Genomic DNA, 17,703 nt, shown 5'->3' with positions numbered 1-17,703 from the left:
TTCTCTTTTGTTCGGATGTTGGCCATCCACCCCACTTCATAAGATCTCAGGCACACGTTCAATGTCTACAAAGAAAGTGCCACACTCTCCTCTCCACTGTACCTATTCCCAGACAGAAACTTGCCGGCTTACAGAGCCACCATGCCGAGGGCGAAGTTAGTGACATCATCCGAGAATAAAAAGAAGTCTCTTTTCTCCATGTCTCATCGTGGAATTTCTTTTTTGGACACAGCACCCCTCCACCTGCCATTACCCTTGGCATCATTTAGATAAAAAGAAGGGACAGAAATGAGGCCTCACCCTTTACCAACCCTCACGCACCTACTGTTCCAGGCTAACCCTGGGCTCTGGTAGCCTCCTTCAGAGGAGAGGTTTCTAGAACCCACAGCAGCCTGGCCACCACCTTGCCTTTTGGACTGACACCAGGGTGCCTCCTGCTCCCTCTACTGCACCCTCCCCGCAGCGTCAGCAAGGCTCTCAGCCCTGACACCCAGCTTCAAAACTAGTCTGCCCAGGGCGAGAGGGAGCAGGGGCTGAACACCATGAGGAGAACATCCGCAGGGCACTCAGAGGGATGTTACTGTAGAATCACTTCAGGGAAGTCAGAGCCATAAGGTACTCAGCGACCCAGTCAGCGCTCTCCGCATGTGGAGCTTGGGCCCCAATTCTCCACCCAGCCATCTTTCCAAGAAGCCAGATGCTGGGCTTCATCAGAATTCAGCCAGGGGGACAGAAATAAATAAAGGAAACTCGGCTGTGCTCTTTCCTCCTAACGATCACCAGCATGCAGGCGCTCAGAGAGAAGACATTTTCCAGAGGAACAATAGGTGACAGGCGGCTAGGCTGTGGGGAAATATCTTCCTCAGATAGTATTTGTTAGCCACATTTTTTCTTAACAAACCAAAGTAGGCAAGGACCTCACTGAGATTTCTGTCAGGCCCTCGAGGTCGCCTGCACATCCAGTTTTGTTTGTTTGCTTTTATCAATAGATTAGTGTCTGAAATTTGAGAAGCCCACTGGCAGCTCAAGAAGTTTCCGCAGGAGAACTGTTGCCATTTCCTCTCTCGCTGTGTCTTTGGTTGATCTGGATGTCTGCTTCGTGATCTCCTCCAAAGCTCCATGTAGCTAATCAGACCGTTAGTCTATAGCATTTTCTATGCCTAAAGTGACCAGTGACATGCCAAGTTCGACACGCTTCCGAAAGCATGCCACTAATCTTTTGGACAAAGGCCCCTACCTTCCCTGAGACCATTTTGGCCAGAATTTTGGGAGAATTGCAAGAATAACCCTCTTCCACTCAGGGTGCACACTGTGTACACCAAGAAAGCATTTCCCCCAGATAGCACAGGGCAGGAAAATAGGTGACAAGAGGCTGTTTGCCAGCACATAGAACCACAGGGCTTCTGTTAAGCTCTTTCTTTGGTGCCCTCCACCCATTTGCTGACATCCTGTCTAGATTCCAATAGAAGTAGGAGAAGAACTAAAATTGACAAGGCCTTGGAGATCTCTTTGAAAGGGGACCCTGGTGATCTGAGCCTTCCTCTTCTGGTCCTCCACGCCATGGCAAGGAAAGATTGGTCTGGACTGAGCTGTTCTGTGAGGTGAGAGGTGCCGGGACCCCTGGCGGGAATCTGACTCCCTGATCGTCAGCTCTTCGCCAGAGACTCTGGAGGTGCCTGACTGCCTAACAGAAGACATTGATCTGGGCATTGGCATAAAACGGACAAATGTGCCCACAACGAAATGGCAGGTTCCCAATTCCCACCCCCACCCCAATTTGGCTTTGATGGTGCGGATATAGCTGAGAGAGGATCTGCCGGCCATGTGTCTAGTCCTGAAGAAGGCTCTGCCCCTCACAGGGAGCCCAGTTTAGTTCTCATTTCCGGGAAAGAAGCTGACTTCAGCTGATTATTTTTAATAATGATTATTCATTTATTGACATTGTCAACTTTTTGTTATTATTGTTTGGGTTTTTTGTTTTATTCAGGACAGGGTCTCTCTGTGTAGCCCTGGCTGCCCTGGGACTCTCTCTGTAGACCTGGCTGACCTCGAACTCACAGAGATCTTCCTGCCTCTGCCTCCTGAGAGCTGGGATTAAAGGTGTGCGCCATCATTGCCCAGTGGGAATTTTACATATCTACATCATATGCTTGATCAAATCTACCCTTCATTCCCTCTCTTTCCATTTGTACATTCTCCCCCCCCCACACCATTTTTCCATCTCAAGTTTATATGCCCTTTTTTTCTTTAAACACAGAGTCCACTTAGTACTGCCTGTATGTGCATGTGTGTAGGACCATCTACTGGAGCATGGGAAGCCGCTCAGGGACCACATCTCAGAAGAAAACTGTCTCTTTTCCTCAGTGGACAACAATTGCCAAAGCACTTCACGTAGGAGTGGGACTTCATGAGTGCCACCCTGACCCACGCGGGGCTGGCTTGATCTTGTGCAGGTCCTAAGCATGCAGTCCCAGCTGCTGTGAGTTCCTGTGTACAATGGTGTTGTCATGTCAGAGAAATAACATTTTACTGCAGACGTCTACGCTCCCTCATTCTTACAATTTTCCACCCCGTTTTCTGGGATGATCCCTGAGCCTGGGGTGTGGGGTCTGATACAGATGTCCCACTTAGAGCCGAGCACCCCGCTGTCTCTTATTCCCCACATATTGACCAGTTGTGGGTCTCTATTGATTGCCCTCTACTATAAAAAAGAAACTTCTCTCATGAGGATTGAGAGGTGCACTAATCTGTGGATATGAATATAAGAACTTAGCGATCAGCTTATTACTATACCCATTTAGCAGTACAATGATATTAGGTGCTTCCTTAGGGCCAATGACCTCGGCAGTCAACATTTTTGGCCCAGTTAATGGTACTGGGAGTCACAGTTAGTTTTTGGTCAATTTGTATAAACCTAGACATACCTAGGAAGAGGGAATCCCAATTGAAGAATTGCATCCATCATATTGGTCTGTAGACATGTCTGTGGGGCATTTTCTCAACTGTTGATTGGTGTAGGATGGCCCAACCTACTGTGTGCAGTGCCGTACTTTGGCAGATGATCCTGAGCTATAAAAGAAAGATAACTGAGCAAGTCAGGGTAAGCAAGCCAATAAGCAGCATGTTTCTGTGTCTCTGTTCCAGTACTTGCCCTTGGGTTCCTGCATTGGCTTCATTTAATGATGCATTATATAACCTGTAAGCCGAATAAATCCTTTTCTTTCCCAAGCTGCGTTTGGTTGGTGTTTTATCACAGCAACAGACACCAAATTAGGACGCAGGACATTAGTTATGTCTTATGGAGCAGGACAAATATGTAATCAGAAAGTGACTGGTTACTCCCATAACATTTGTGCCACTATGTCACCAGTAGACCTACCTTGCCAGGCCAGTCGTCATTGTATCTCACAGAATTCACAGCTGGGAAAGATGGTTGATTGCATTTCTCCCCAGTAGCATGCCTGGAATCTTCCAGTGCTATGAGAGCTACACAGTAGGGATGGAATCTCACAGTCCATACCCCCCTTGGTTTCTCCATATCTTATGACTCAAGTCCGAGATGTCTTCCACAACAGACTCTTACAGTCACGTTCTAGAGAGCAGCCGAGAGCAACGGCAATAGCTTATGATGTCTAGAGGTTCTATGAGACCCCACTGACCAACAACTCAAAAAGAGGTAGCCCATACCTGGCACTGGGCTTTTTATTATTGATAGACTATGGTATGTGAGAGAGGGATTGTACCCACCCCCTTTACCGCATAACTCCATTTAAACTCCTTTTGTATATGTACATTATGTGTACATATTTTAGAAAGCTTCTGCAGTAGTGGCTTTCCCAGATGGCTTTTTCAAAAGTTGCTTATCCCTCACCATATTCTTTCCTCTACCCTGCCCCCCCAGGCTCCACTCTGTTTAATCCTTCCTGTTCCATTATTCCTCTTTCACCCTATTTTATTTGTATAAGTATATTACCAACACATGTTGTGTTTGCTAAATCAGGCAACTCTACCAGGGCCCAGAGAATATAGGAAGTAAATTTTGAGCCTTGTTCTAGCCCATCTCTCTCTGTATGACCTTTCACCTTCCCCAGAAGCTCCCCAGGGGCTGGGGGTTACTACAGCATGCTACAGGAACTGCCCTCATCCTTTCCAGCTTTTAAACTGGAGATATAGATTGGTACCAACCAAGGCCAATGATTATTATTCATTTTCGTGTCCTTGCTAGGCCTTATGTTATGTTCTAGCATGTCATAAATACCAATAAAGTTTGTGGGATGGACGGGCAGATAGATGGATGCATGCATGCTTAGATACATTGAGCTATGTCCCCTCTTGTCTCCTGGAAAGAGAATGAGCTGAGCCCTGGAGGTTGCCTCATGCGTGGAATTTTCCCACTAGGAGCAGCATCCAGTCCTCCCATTCTTGGCCCTGTCCTGAAGTTCCCAGCACTGGAACACACAGACAGAGTTCTCTTAAGCAGATTACTGATTTAGACCGAGGTAGCCAGCTCTGCATTCTATGCTTCCCAGTGTTCCACCCATAGTGCCTATCTGGCTTGCTGTCATTCCTTTGCAGAGTCCATGGAGCCACTAAAGCAGAAAGGGGCGGAAGAACAGCAGCTGGGAGCAATGCTGGGCCATGTGGAAAGTGCCAGCCAGATGGCCATCTGTGTGCTTTGGCCTCTCTAGGCCTGTCAGGAAAGGATCTGTGAAACCAAAGCCAAAGAGTGAGATCCAGCCAAGCACCCTGGCTGGCTCCACGCTGCAGGCCAGCCTCACTGCAAACACATGCAGGTGCACATGGGAGCATTGGTACCCACATGCTGCTGTGCCTAACTACTTGTCAGAGTTATCACTGTCCGGGACCCATGAGATCAGCACACTGGGCAGAGGTACTGCCATGGGAATACACTGCTAAGGCTGAGTGACACCAGGAGATAGCCAGGGCTCAAGAGGGAAAAGTGTCTTTTCTTCAGGCCCCTGGCCGGGGCCTAGTTCAGCATCTAGGACTGTGACCCAAACCGTATCTCGCCCATCTGCAAGGATTAAATACCCAGAACCACACAGATGGTCCTCAAGGTAGAACAGTCACTTAGGATTTTCCATTTTACCATAGCATGAAAGTGATATGTCCCGGGGAAACAGATGCAGATTGTGAAGTGAGGTCGGGGCTGTTGACATTTGGGCAGTGGCAATCTACTAATCAACTACACGATCACAGTGGGAAACGACCTGCGCCCCATGGTACTGGTCATTAGTGCTTAGGGGGTACGGGGTCCAAAGTGTAACATGGGCTGTCCAGTGCTTTATTAGCCAGGCCTTGGGCGGCTTGATTCTACCCAGCTGTAGGTGAGAGTGAGCACTCTGAGCACACTGGAGGCAGGCAGAGCTGGGCAATGGTGTGCAGAATATTAGCTATGTGTTCCTGCTTTGTGATATTTTCAGCGGTGTGTGCTGGGTCTGCGGAGACCCTAACCTTAGACTCAAACAGCATCCAGATTAGAAAAGAACGCCCCCTGCAGGCTAGAAAGGGCTGGACGGACTTCATAGTATCTGGTTTTCTCACCTGTGCTTCGGGGTTTAACAAAGTGAAGACGTGTATCTCTGTCCAGTGAGCTATGTCCCTGTACAGCCCAGGTCCTGTATTGGTGCAGGAAGTCAGGTGGCCTAGAGTAGCATGCCACCCTGATCACACAGGAACGTGCTCAGAAATCACTCACACCCGCCCCGGATGTACCATGTGTCTGAGGCAGAAGAGGACTGGTGGTGCCTACTGAGCCTGGCTGGAATTTTCACTTAGAGCACCCCTTTTCTAAACGAACCAAAGAGAAAGAATGCGAAGCCACACTGGACTTCCTGCAGAGACTGCCTCCGTCTCCTGTCTCCTCAGCTTCTGGAGAGGAAACAAACTTCCCTGGCCCCTGACTGACTTGATCCTGGAACCCCCCCATCTTACAGTCAGGAGTCAGGACACTAGGAACACGGCTCATGCCCAGACTGCTTCCTCATCCACCCACTTTGCTCTTCCGCCTCTGCTCAAAAGCAAGTCAGCCAACAATTTCCAGTGCGCTCTAGGTTCCAGGTCTCAAGCAATCCTGTCACCGCTGTCCCACCTAAGGAAGGCTAGAGGAAGCGACCTGAAGGAGTCTCCCTAGGGCCAAGACTGGTACAATTTGAACAACGAAATATAGACCGAGAGTATCAAATTGTAACTCCAGGATAAAATAGAAAGTCATGATTAGAAAAAAGCAGGGCAGCTCACCCTTAGAGAAGAATTGTAATCAATACAAGGAAGTAAGAAAGGCTCCACTGGATGGCAAAGTGATCGTTACTGCAGACAGGGCGATGTGTGCAGCTTAAGACCATTGGGTGAAAGTTTGTTGAGAAACGGAACAAGAGATCTGAATGTATCAGACTATCTACTCCAACAGATTTATTATTGTAAATGCTTTTTATTTATTATTTTCATTTTCTTTCATATTTTTCTTTTTTATTAGATTTTAAAAAAAAAAATACCAATCCAAATTCCCACTTCCTCCCCTCCTCACACTTCCCTCCACACATCCCCCCATCCCATCCCCTCAAATCCTAAGAGAGGGTAAGGCACTTTGCTTTGTGGAAGGTCCAAGGCCCTCCCTACTACATCCAGGCTGAGCAAGGTATACATCCAAAGAGAACAGGATCCCAAAAAGCCAGTACATGCAGTAGAGATAAATCCCAGTGTCGCTGCCAGTGGCCCCTCAGTCTGCCCCAACTGTCAACCACATTCAGAGGGACTAGTTTGGTCCTATGCTTATTCCTTCCCTGTCCAGCTGGAGTTGGTGAGCTCCCATTAGTTCAGGTAAACTGTTTCAGTGGATGAACCCTTCATGATCTTGACCTCTTTGCTCATATTCTCATTCCTTCCACTCTTCAACTGGACCTTGGGAGCTCGGTCCAGGGCTCCGATGTGGGTCTCTGCCTCTGTTCCCATCTGTTGTTGGACAAAGGTTCTATGGTGATATTTAAGATAATCATCAGTCTGACTACAGGGCAAGGCCAGTTCAGGCATCCTCTCCTCTATTGCTTAGGGTCTTAGCTGGGATCATCCTTGTGGATGTAAATGGCTTTTTAAAAACAAAAGACTACAGAGATGACCTTCATAAATGGCACCAAGCAGATGCCACCTTACAGTCATCATCGCTGGTCAGAAGCCAGGAGGCCCGGCAGAGGCCACCCTACTACCCGTGCAAGCGCAGAGCTGGTCCTTAATGGTAGGGCAAAAATAAGGTTTCAGTCTATTGGGTTCAGACTCCAGGCCTGATACAGACTAGTTGTGTGTTCCACAAAATTCACTTAACCTCTCTGTGACAACTACACACTTTTATAAGAGTTAATCTGTGCCTTTGTCTTCATTCTTGTATTTGTCTTTTAACACCCGAAAGTGCTTGGCTCAGAACTCTGAAAGACAAATGGGTGGAGACCCAAGTAGGGCACTGTGAAGGAGGAATGGAGGGGGGCTTCTGCCTGCAGAAAGGCACAGGCTGTGTCAGATCGAATCCCAAAAGGGTAGTCAGCAAGGACCAAGTGGGTGCTGTGGACTGAGAAAACTCACAAGACTAGAGGAGCCCAGGGGAGGACCTGACCCGTATTGAGCAGCACCCGCTTCACAGGCAGGGGCCTCAATGCTCAGGGGTGGTCCCTCTAAGGTTTTCTTTAGAAGAGACAGAAAAGGGATGAGGAAGGAAACTAGAAAAAGGGGGAAAAGGAAAGAGAACATCTTCAATAACTTCTAACCAAAAAAAGTCCTAGATGCCAAAAATTTTCAGCATAAATTGGTGTATCCTAGAATGCTTCTGATATCAAAACTTGGGCAAAATTTGCTGATTTCTGGGAAAAAGTGACTGAGCTGGTTGAACTCCAGCTAGGAGCCAGCCCTGGGAAACCAGAGGTGAGTTGATGCGGGCATTGGCAGGATGTTCCCTGGGGTTCTCAGGAGTGCTGAGGTTGTGAGCTACCAAAATTCCATCACCATGATTAAAACCAATCAATGCTTCACCCTGGTCAATAAGAGGCACTTCTGAGCAATAGGGCTGACTGAAGCCATGTGGTGGAATGTAGGGTCCCTTTTGCATAGCTAATGGCTGGCTTCAGCTACTATGCTCCATGGACATGCAGCTTGCATCCCAGGGCTCTGCAGACCTGTCCTTCTGCAAGAAGCTGGGTGCCAAGAGGCTGCCTCAATGGAAAACACACTTGCTGAAGTCCTGGGTTTGCTGGCTTGAGAATGCACTTCTCAATCCTTTACCCTGATGACCTCCGCTGCAAAATGTTCAGAAGCTTGCTCTTTATTTCTCTTTTCCTTCCTTCCCTCCTCCCTCCCTCCCATCTCCTTCCTTCCTTCCTTCCTTCCTTCCTTCCTTTCTTCCCTTATTCCTGTACCGGGGATTGAACCCAGGACCTTGCACATACTAGAAAAGCACCCTACTATTGAGCTACACTCCAAGCCCTCAACTGTAAATTAGAAGATGGGATGAGGTCAGTGGTTTTTCAACCTTGAGTGCACATTAGAATGCCTAGGAAAGTTTCTAAATTCCCAGTGCTTCGGCTTTGATCAATTACATCTGAAGTATTGGATTCTTATTCAGGAGCACACTGATGGCTGTCTCCTTCCAGTCATGATAGTTGCTGGGACATATCAGCTCTCCGACCTGGTTTGGCTTCTTACTACTGCCACACTCAGACATAAAGGTGTTATCGTAGAGCTCAAGGGGAGCTGTCTACAGTGAGTCTAGGTGCGCTGAAATGAAGCGTGACAGCAGGGCCGCATTTCTTCCAGAAGCCAGAGGAGAATCTGTTTCCTTGCCTGTCCCAGATCCTGCTTTGTTTGGCTCGTATTTCCCCTTTCCTACGCCCTCAGCCAGTGAGATCCGAGCACATTCCTCTCGCACTGCCACATCCGCAGTTTTCTCTGCCGTCATCCTGTGCCTCTCCTGAATGTCGTTTCTAGTCCTTTGGGTTTTCCTGGGCCATCAAGAGAGAGCCTCTCTCCATAAAGTTGGCTGACTTATTCCACCTGTGATCCCAATTTCTCTTTGCATGACTGATGAGATAGTTCAGTGGGCAAAGGCGCTTGCTACAAAGCCCAGTGGTCTGCGTTCAGTCTCTAGAGCCCACACGGTAAAAGGGGAGGTCTGCTAGGATATTCCAGACAGAAGACCAAAGAGAAAAAAACTGTGCTGAGAGAGAGGCCCTAAAGCCTGCATCAGGACCCTCGGTCTTTCCTTAAGCCTAGAGCTGCTCACGTGTGGGGAGGTATTCCATCGACAGATTGACCCATCATGCCGGGGAGAGCATGGCTTCCAGAGATAATAAACTACTAGGGAACCTGAAGCTGAACCAACACTGGTGCTCAGAAGTACTGAGAGACATAAAACGCTTTCCAGCCGAAAGAGTGGGTAGCCCCTGTGGGTCTGTGTGGACGAACATTCTTTGAGTCCCCAGAGTAGCAGAACTAAGCCATGGGAAGACAAAATCTATGACAGAGCCCCAAAAACGTAAAACACAGATTCAAAAGTAATATGCCACTTGAGGGTAAACCAATTGGTTGCCAGCACACAACACAGTGCAGTCTGTGAGGGAAAACCAAGTTCAGACACCCCGTCACACCACACATGATGCCTGGAACCCAAGGAAAGGTATCAAAAATGCAATATATAAAAAATTATATAAATATATATATACATATATATATATATATTAAAGAAACAGGAAAGTGTAACCCAAAGCATTTCAATCAAACCTAGAGAAACCACAGAAGGTGATGGAATTAGCATAAAAGGATTTTAAAACAACTATTATAAACATTATAAACATTTTCAAGGTTTGAGGAAACTATAACCATCCCAAAGAGAGAAAAGACTGAGGTGGGGGAGCTTCTAGAGCCCAGAATTACAACATATAAAATGAAAAATGTCCTAGACAAGCTAAAAGCAGATCAGACAGTGCACAAAGGAAACACGAGCAGGGCTGAACAGAGAGACTATTCAATAGAAGCAGAAAGTTTTCAAAGGACAATCAATTAAAAGAGACTCAATGACATGTAGAAAAACATCAAATGGGCCTTTCTTCTGAAGGAAAAAGAAAGCTATTTTTCCCTCCACTCTCCTACACAACACAGAACATTCTTTGCCCAGACAAGAGAGTTCTCTTTACCAACAACCAATCTCCAGTGGACACCAGCTGAATGTCCAGTTGTTTCATTCTGACACCACCTACCTGGAGGTAGCATCATACCTCATAGGTGCAGAGTTCCTGGCCCACAATTGCCCTCCCCACTTAGAGGTCAGCTCCAAGTGCCAGTGTGTTAGCCAGATGTTGTGGCGGAATATCTAACATAAACTATTTGAAGAAGGGACGGTTTATTTGGGCTCACAGTGCCAGGGGTTCCAGTCCATGACCACTTAGTTGGCTTGATGCTGTGTGACTACGGTGAGGCAGGGGCGTGGTGGAGAAAGAACGAGACAGCAGAGCTGGTCACTTCATGCAGTCAAGGGAATAGAAAGAGGGAGAAAAGAGAGAAAAGGAGTGAAACAGATATGGGGGGATACGGGGGGAACACAAATCAAATAATCCCATACTAGCTTCGAATAGGGTATGCTAAGGTTTTCTTTATTGAAAGGGAAACTCACAGAATACAACGAGGAAACAGGAGCAAGATCCAGCATCCAGGTGTGGCAAGTGGGAAGAGGCCCAGAGGGAAGAGGCCGAGAGGAGCAGTCCACTGGCCTTTGGGTACCCAAAGCCTTGCCCCACCTGGTCCAGCCTCTCAAAAGCCATTGGCTGAAAGAGGTTCCCTATCAGGAGAGGCAAAACAAGATATTTCATCAAAGATTTATCCCTAGCTACTTCCTTATTCTAACCATGCCCCACCTCCTAATAGTCCATTCAGTATAAACTTTAGCAACGGATTAACCCATGGATGACGTTATGATTTTATGATCCAATCATAAGACCATTAACTATTCCATATCTGTGATGATTAATCCTCATTATAAACTTGGTAGGCTCTAGGATCACACATAACACAGACCTCCGGCATGTCTGTGACAGGTCTAAGTGAAGCTGAAAGAGCTATTGTGATATAGGTAATGTCACCGCACTGGCTTGGGTATTGGATTAAATTGAAAGAAGGATGTGAGCTCGGCGCCAGCATTCATCTCTCCCTGCTTCCTGACTGGAGATGCAATTGACAGCTTCCTCGACCTCCTGTCACTGTGCCTTCTCCATCACGATGGCTCGTACCCTTACACTGTGAGCAGCCGTGAACCGAAATGAACATTTCCTGCCTTAGGTTGCTTCTCTTTGGTGTTGTGTCGCAGTATCAAGGTAACTAACACAAAATCAAGCTGACACAAAACTCAACTAGAAGCTTTCTAAACCCTGTAAGCGTGAGTTATTACATCACAGCTCAACCGTCTCCTCCATGGAAGTCCGTGTACAAAGCTGGAACCAAACGATGGGCTCCCAGGACAAACAGCCCTCATCCTCTGATTATCTAAGGACTTTCAAAAAAAAACTCACCCTGTTCATATAAATTCAGTCATGGTTGGGGCTTGTTATGAATCATGAAGGATGCATTTTTGTACTTTACCACTCTGAAGCCTTTTCAGGAACTGGGGGGAGAAGTACAAGTTTTATTTTGTAACAAAAAAAAGAGTTCTAATGCTCTAGTCATTTAGGAATGACAAGGGCTTTAGGATTCATAGATGAAACTAAGATATATACGTCCTGTTATATCACAGTGCCACATAAGAACTACACAAAGAAGACATAGCTAAATAAATTTTCTAGATTCTTAAAAAATCATGTTGACATATTTAAAATGACGACGCATTTCAAAACAGGATAATAAAATGAAAAATCACATTTATGCATTTCCTAGTTAAGTTTATGAAAATCAGTGATAATGTTGAAACATCTTTAAAGTGTGTAAAAGATACTTGTACCACACAGGGGGAATAGCTGAAGAAAAGCACAGTTCTGACTACTCCACCAAAATTATGCCAGCCAGATGACAATGGGACAGTGTCACTAATGTGTAAAGAAAGAAGGAAGCCTGCCAGCCCAGAATTTTATAGCCAGTGAAAATATCCTCCAAAAACAGAGACAAAAAAATTCAACTGATGAATTGGGTAAAATCCGTAATCACTAGGAAACCTGCATTGTATTAATGGTGAAATAAAGTTATTTTGGCTTAAGGGAAATATCAGCTGTAAATCAAGGCTAGAAAGATGAATGAAGAGTACCAGAAGCTCTAACTTTGCAGCTAGAGTTTATAAAACTTTGAATATTCTAATTTTTGTTTTCTTTAAAGAGTAATTGGTGTGTGTGTATGTGTGCGCGTGTGTGTGTGTGACAATAATAGCATAAAGGACAAAAAGGGAAAAAGAAATTGTATTCTTGTAAAATTTTTACACTATATAGAAACTAGCATATGATTAGTGGAAAGCAGAGTAGGAGAAAGTAAATATGCATATGTTACAAATCCAGAAGCAATCCCTAAGAGCAGAAAAAATAAATGCATAGTTAATCTTATAAAGAAAATGGAACAGAATCCTATAAACACCCAATTAATATGAAATAAGGAAATAAAAACAGAATTAAGAATAGATAAAAATCAAAAATGAGCAGCAAAATAGTATATTTGAACCCAACCCACAAATAATTAAATGCAAATTGTTTAAATTTTAAATTTAAAAGGTCAATTGTATGCTATCTATAAAATGTATACTTTGCTTTTATTGTTTTAAGAAAAACTCTTACTTTGTAGCACATACCAACCTCAGATACATGGCAGTCTTCCTAGCTCAGCCTCCCAGGATTACAGGTGCGAGCAACCACAGCTGTCATAAAATATTTATTTTAAATAGAAAGACAAATAGGCTGAAAGTAAAAAGATTTGAAGAATACTTAACTAACTGAGATATATATATATATATATATATATATAGAGAGAGAGAGAGAGAGAGAGAGAGAGAGAGAGAGAGAAAATCTAACTAACATGACTACAAGCTTGACTATTAAAGATGACTACCTATTAACCTGTATTTCTTTTATTATACATTACATTTTTAAATGAACTACACAGACACAATACCTTAATCAAGACCAGAAATACATACACATATAACAAAATTGACCTTAAATTTGTATCAATAAACCAAGATCCATACCAATGCAAATTATTCATATCTATATCCCCCTTTAAATGTAAATAAACATTTATAGACAATATTTGGGAATATGGGTATAGTTCTGTCCATACTACTTTCTGCTGTTTGAGGGTGCTATTAATCAGGTCTTTCATGATGTATCCTGTGTGCTAGGTTCATCTCAGTCAGCAGTTGAGTAAAGTAATTTTTTGAGGGTGTTCATGGTGACCTTTCAGGGGGGTGTGGTCTATCAAACAATATTCATCTGGAAGTATTCTACAGGTTCTTATCTTCTGTGAAAAAAAAAACTCTTTTCCCAAGCAACACGTCCTTAAACCAAAATTCTGAAGTCAAGATACCTTTACAATATACATACTGGTTTAGCTTAGCAGCCCATACAATGGAATGTCTCTCTGTACTTAGCTCCTTCACAGTCAAAAAATTCAAAGAAAACACAATAATATACTTAATCCAGACTCTCTGTGAATTTTCCATCTTTACGTGACTTATTTTTCTTTACTCCCTTTAATCTATGATTATCTTTACTCTGTCTCTTTAAAGACTCCACCCTTTTATTTTAAGCATTAACTTTATGATTCTTCATACTCTTTTTCTTCTCTCTTCCAAGCCTACGTACATTTATCCAACACTGTGACCCATTTAGAGGTCTTTTATGTCTGAATCTGTCCTATTGTGAATCTGTAATTCTTTACTGTCCAGCAGCACCTTTTAAAATGCTAAGGGCTTCTTAAAAACTTAAGTTGCACCATTAGTAGGGGTAATAGAGTACTACCTGTTTGCCTGCCCAATCTAAAATTTAAGCTACACTATTATTATGATAAATACTGTAGTTCCTGCTCACTCTGCACAGTCCAGCATGGCAGAGCCGCTTGTGCCTCTGAGCCGCGTGCACACTGCCCACTTCCAAGCACACAGTGAGTCCACGTTGCCATCAAGCAAGCTGCAGTACCCTGCTCACAAACCCAACTTAAATGCTCTGTAGCCGGACCTCCTGCCTGAAAGAGTCAGAGTTCATGCTGGCAGGGCCCAGAAAGCCAGCATTTTAAAATCGCCATGGCTGACTTTTTTCCTGCTACGGCTGAATCAGGAAAGTCTTTCTTAAAGGAGCTGTGGCATGCCACCAGCAAACAGCAAAATTCTGCGTTAAACTCTGTAATTTTTTTTATAGAATTCCTTTTTAAGCTTTATTAGGTTTTACATGGATTTAGCTAGCACATGTTGGAGTGCCAATTGTTGCAAGGGAAGTATGTCTCTGTCCCCAGGCAATAGATGTTTGTTCAGGGAATCACAAATTACTCTGAATCAAAGGCTTGACCAAAGTCATCCAACTGGGACTGCTCATCTGACAGGAGCAAACCTGAGCTGCAGAGGGTCACTTCTACCCCTAAGTGTAGGGACAGCCTAAGAATGAAGTCAAAAGAGCAAAAAGAAGCCAGAAATGGCACTTGGCACATAAGGCCAGCCATACCCGACCCTTGCCCTGAGAGTTAGGCACTCCCTTCATGGTTGAGCACAGGGGAAGTAGGCTTTCATCCTTAGCAGAGATAAAGCACAACCAACATGAGGTCCTCCACCTTGGTGTTTTGCTTGTGTGGTACTGTAGACACACACTGAGGTTGACACCAGGTCGCTTTGCAGAACCTTGTCTTCTTCTAACCTGTTGTCGGCCCTGGGGGCTATGGGAATGACTCACACAAGCTTGTCTGTGAGTTTTAAAGAAAACACAGCATGGCCCCTGTGCACTGATTGTTGTTCATTCTCTCAGCCATTTGTGAGTGCCTGGAGGTGTAATAGCACAAGGTAGTTTGTTCTGCATGGAGCACCTGCTTTGAGGGTGTTGCCATAAGGGAAAGGGCTTGGGATGTGCTGTATTTCCTCTGCTGGAAGCAGAGGCCACTGCTGGGTGAGCATTTGCTTCTGTTCTAGGCATTGTACACCAGGTGACCACTGACCATCTGGACCTGAAAGGGGGATGGGCATCCTCATCTGTCAGCGGGGAAGACCAAAGGCCTGCTGCCTAACACGTCCTCCCAAGGCCACGGACATGGGTGATAGAGCTGTATTCAATTCTCTATCTGGAAAGCCTGCTTTTTCCACGGTAACTCTACCCTTTTCTACTCACTCCTGCACAGACTTTGAACAGAGCTTCCCCTGTAGCCCACTGGCCATCTGGTCACACAATGGAAAGTAGGAATCTTGTTCAAATTTGTACTTCCAGCCTGCTGGGAAGGCTAGGACTTCTGGAACTGCCTATGGTTCTCTAAAGTACAACTAGGCTTCTGCCTTTTGAAAAGGAAGCTGTGGGAATTCTCGTGACTAAGGGATGTTGGCAGCTGTGCCTTAGGGACCTATAAAAGACAGAAACGGCTATGACACTCATATTACCCAGACTGAAGGAGAAGCAGAGGGGTGCCCTGTTCCTCGAGATGAACAGCCTTCGTTCTTCTCCTTGGGGACACACGAAGGCACATGAAGGTGATACTCTCGCCTACAGCCATGAGCAACGTTTTTGTTTTCCCTGTGCCAACCACTAAGGACAGATTCACTGAACATGGTCGACAGTCAGGACCACGGTGTATGTGCCCTTGGACAGGTCACTATGGTGCCAAGCATAAGACAGCTCTGCCTTTCATGATGATTTTTCCCTCCTCTGACTCATTTCTGCTGCAGTTAAACACAGCTTGCAAGATTGTAGCTCGGGAGTTCACAGATGAGAGAGAACTCAGGGTGCTGGCATATCCATGCCCCCCGCCCCAGTCAGAGCCAGAATACCACGCACTCTCACCATGCATGACACCCCAGTGCTACTGCAGGCCCTCAGAGAGCCCTCTGCTGGGCAGCTCAGGATGATCTGTGCCTGACACTACTCACTTGGATTTAGGAACATGTATAAGCCACCATTTCTACAGCTAAAAACGGAAGTCAGTGTACTTTCTCATAGTCTTCCTGAGGGGACGGAATTGCTGTAAACAACAAATGAAGGCCTGATACAAGTACTAAAATATGAACAACTGTGGTCTCTGCAGTTAACAATCTACCTGTAAAGAACCATTCAAAACTTGATTCAGAACACATAATTATATGATGCCAAGATCAGAGAAGAGCCTTCTAGAAACTCATTGTGCAGTCAAGCCCTTTGCTCCGCAAACATAAAGAGAGAGAGAGAGAGAGAGAGAGAGAGAGAGAGAGAGAGAGAGAGAGAGAGATGCAAACACTGAAGGTTACACAGGACTGGTCATGAGCCAAAAATAGTCCCCAGTCCACCCAGACCCTGGCCCCCTCTTTGCCCCACCATATCTACTGTTTCTCACAGTGCAGACATGACTAGTTCGATGAGAATTTGGAGCTCTCTCTCTCTCTCTCTCTTTTTTAAGACTGATTTTGATGTTTTGAGGCTTCGTGAAACCAGCAATTTTAATCAATTTTTCAAAATTGCTAATTTCATCCATCCAAGAAGCTCATACACAAACAGAGGGGCTGATTGAAATTTAAATGGCGGCTGGCTTGTTAGCTGCAGGCACCAGGCTGGGTATTTTCATATGCAAGTCTGCCACTGTGTCCCGGCCTGGCAGCAAGAGGAAGCAATCTCCATGAGACACTCGAAGGCATTAAGAATTCAGGCAGTTAAAATGAGAAGCAACAACACGAAATGATAAAACAAAGACAGATCGTTATTAGCACCAACATAATGCGTCCCTATGTCCTCCGGTCTCATTGAGAGCCCTGCCCGTTGTCTATTGGAACTATGTAATTAGGCTGATAGGAACCAAAGGATTAAACTAACTTTCTTCCCTGATCGCAGGGATTTCAAATGAGTGAGATGGGGTGGAGATAAACCTGAGAAAGGTATTAATATTCTGGGCTGCAGTTCCCCAGGACAGCTCAGCTGAAGAACAATGGCTGACTGCTGCCCGCCTGAGGCTGCCTGCTGGAGAAGGGTTGAAATACCCTTCTCTGCCAGCCACATCCACTACATAGGGATGTTGAAGTTGCCCCCATACTCTGCCAAACATGGTCCTCGGTCTTTGGCACCTCTATCCCCATGTCCCTATCCCAATCCCTCCGGGTATCTTTCCGATGTGTCTGCCACCCTGGGTACTGTTGCAGCTGAGCCTTAACCTGGAGGTTCAGGTCAGGGGCTCTCACTACTGTCCTTCCCAGTTCCACTCAGAGTCAGGCACCTGGAGGCCATCATCCTAGCCACACACCTGCGCTCTCCCCTGCTCTAGTTGAAGACCTAGTCCCCACCACCCTGTCCCGTTTGTCATTACAATGCCTCCCTGGTTCCTCCCTGTCAAGGTTCTGGGCACAACAGCCACTCTGAACTTTACCCTCTGACAAGGCATGGGCTGCTCTCTAGACACTACTACTCCTTAATCTGGTGACATTGGACTTCAAGTTCCCCCCAGATTGCTTTCCTGAGAAGTCCTCATTGGAGTCCCTGCAGAGTCCACATTCCCTCCTTGGCAGCCTTAGGACCCTACTAACCC

Source organism: Alexandromys fortis, unplaced genomic scaffold, assembly GCF_014885135.2.
Source record: "Alexandromys fortis isolate MF-2015 unplaced genomic scaffold, M_Fortis_MF-2015_v1.1 scaffold_14, whole genome shotgun sequence".
Classification (NCBI taxonomy): Eukaryota; Metazoa; Chordata; class Mammalia; order Rodentia; family Cricetidae; genus Alexandromys; species Alexandromys fortis.
The sequence above is the reverse complement of the archived record's forward strand: the minus strand, read 5'-3'. Positions refer to the sequence as shown.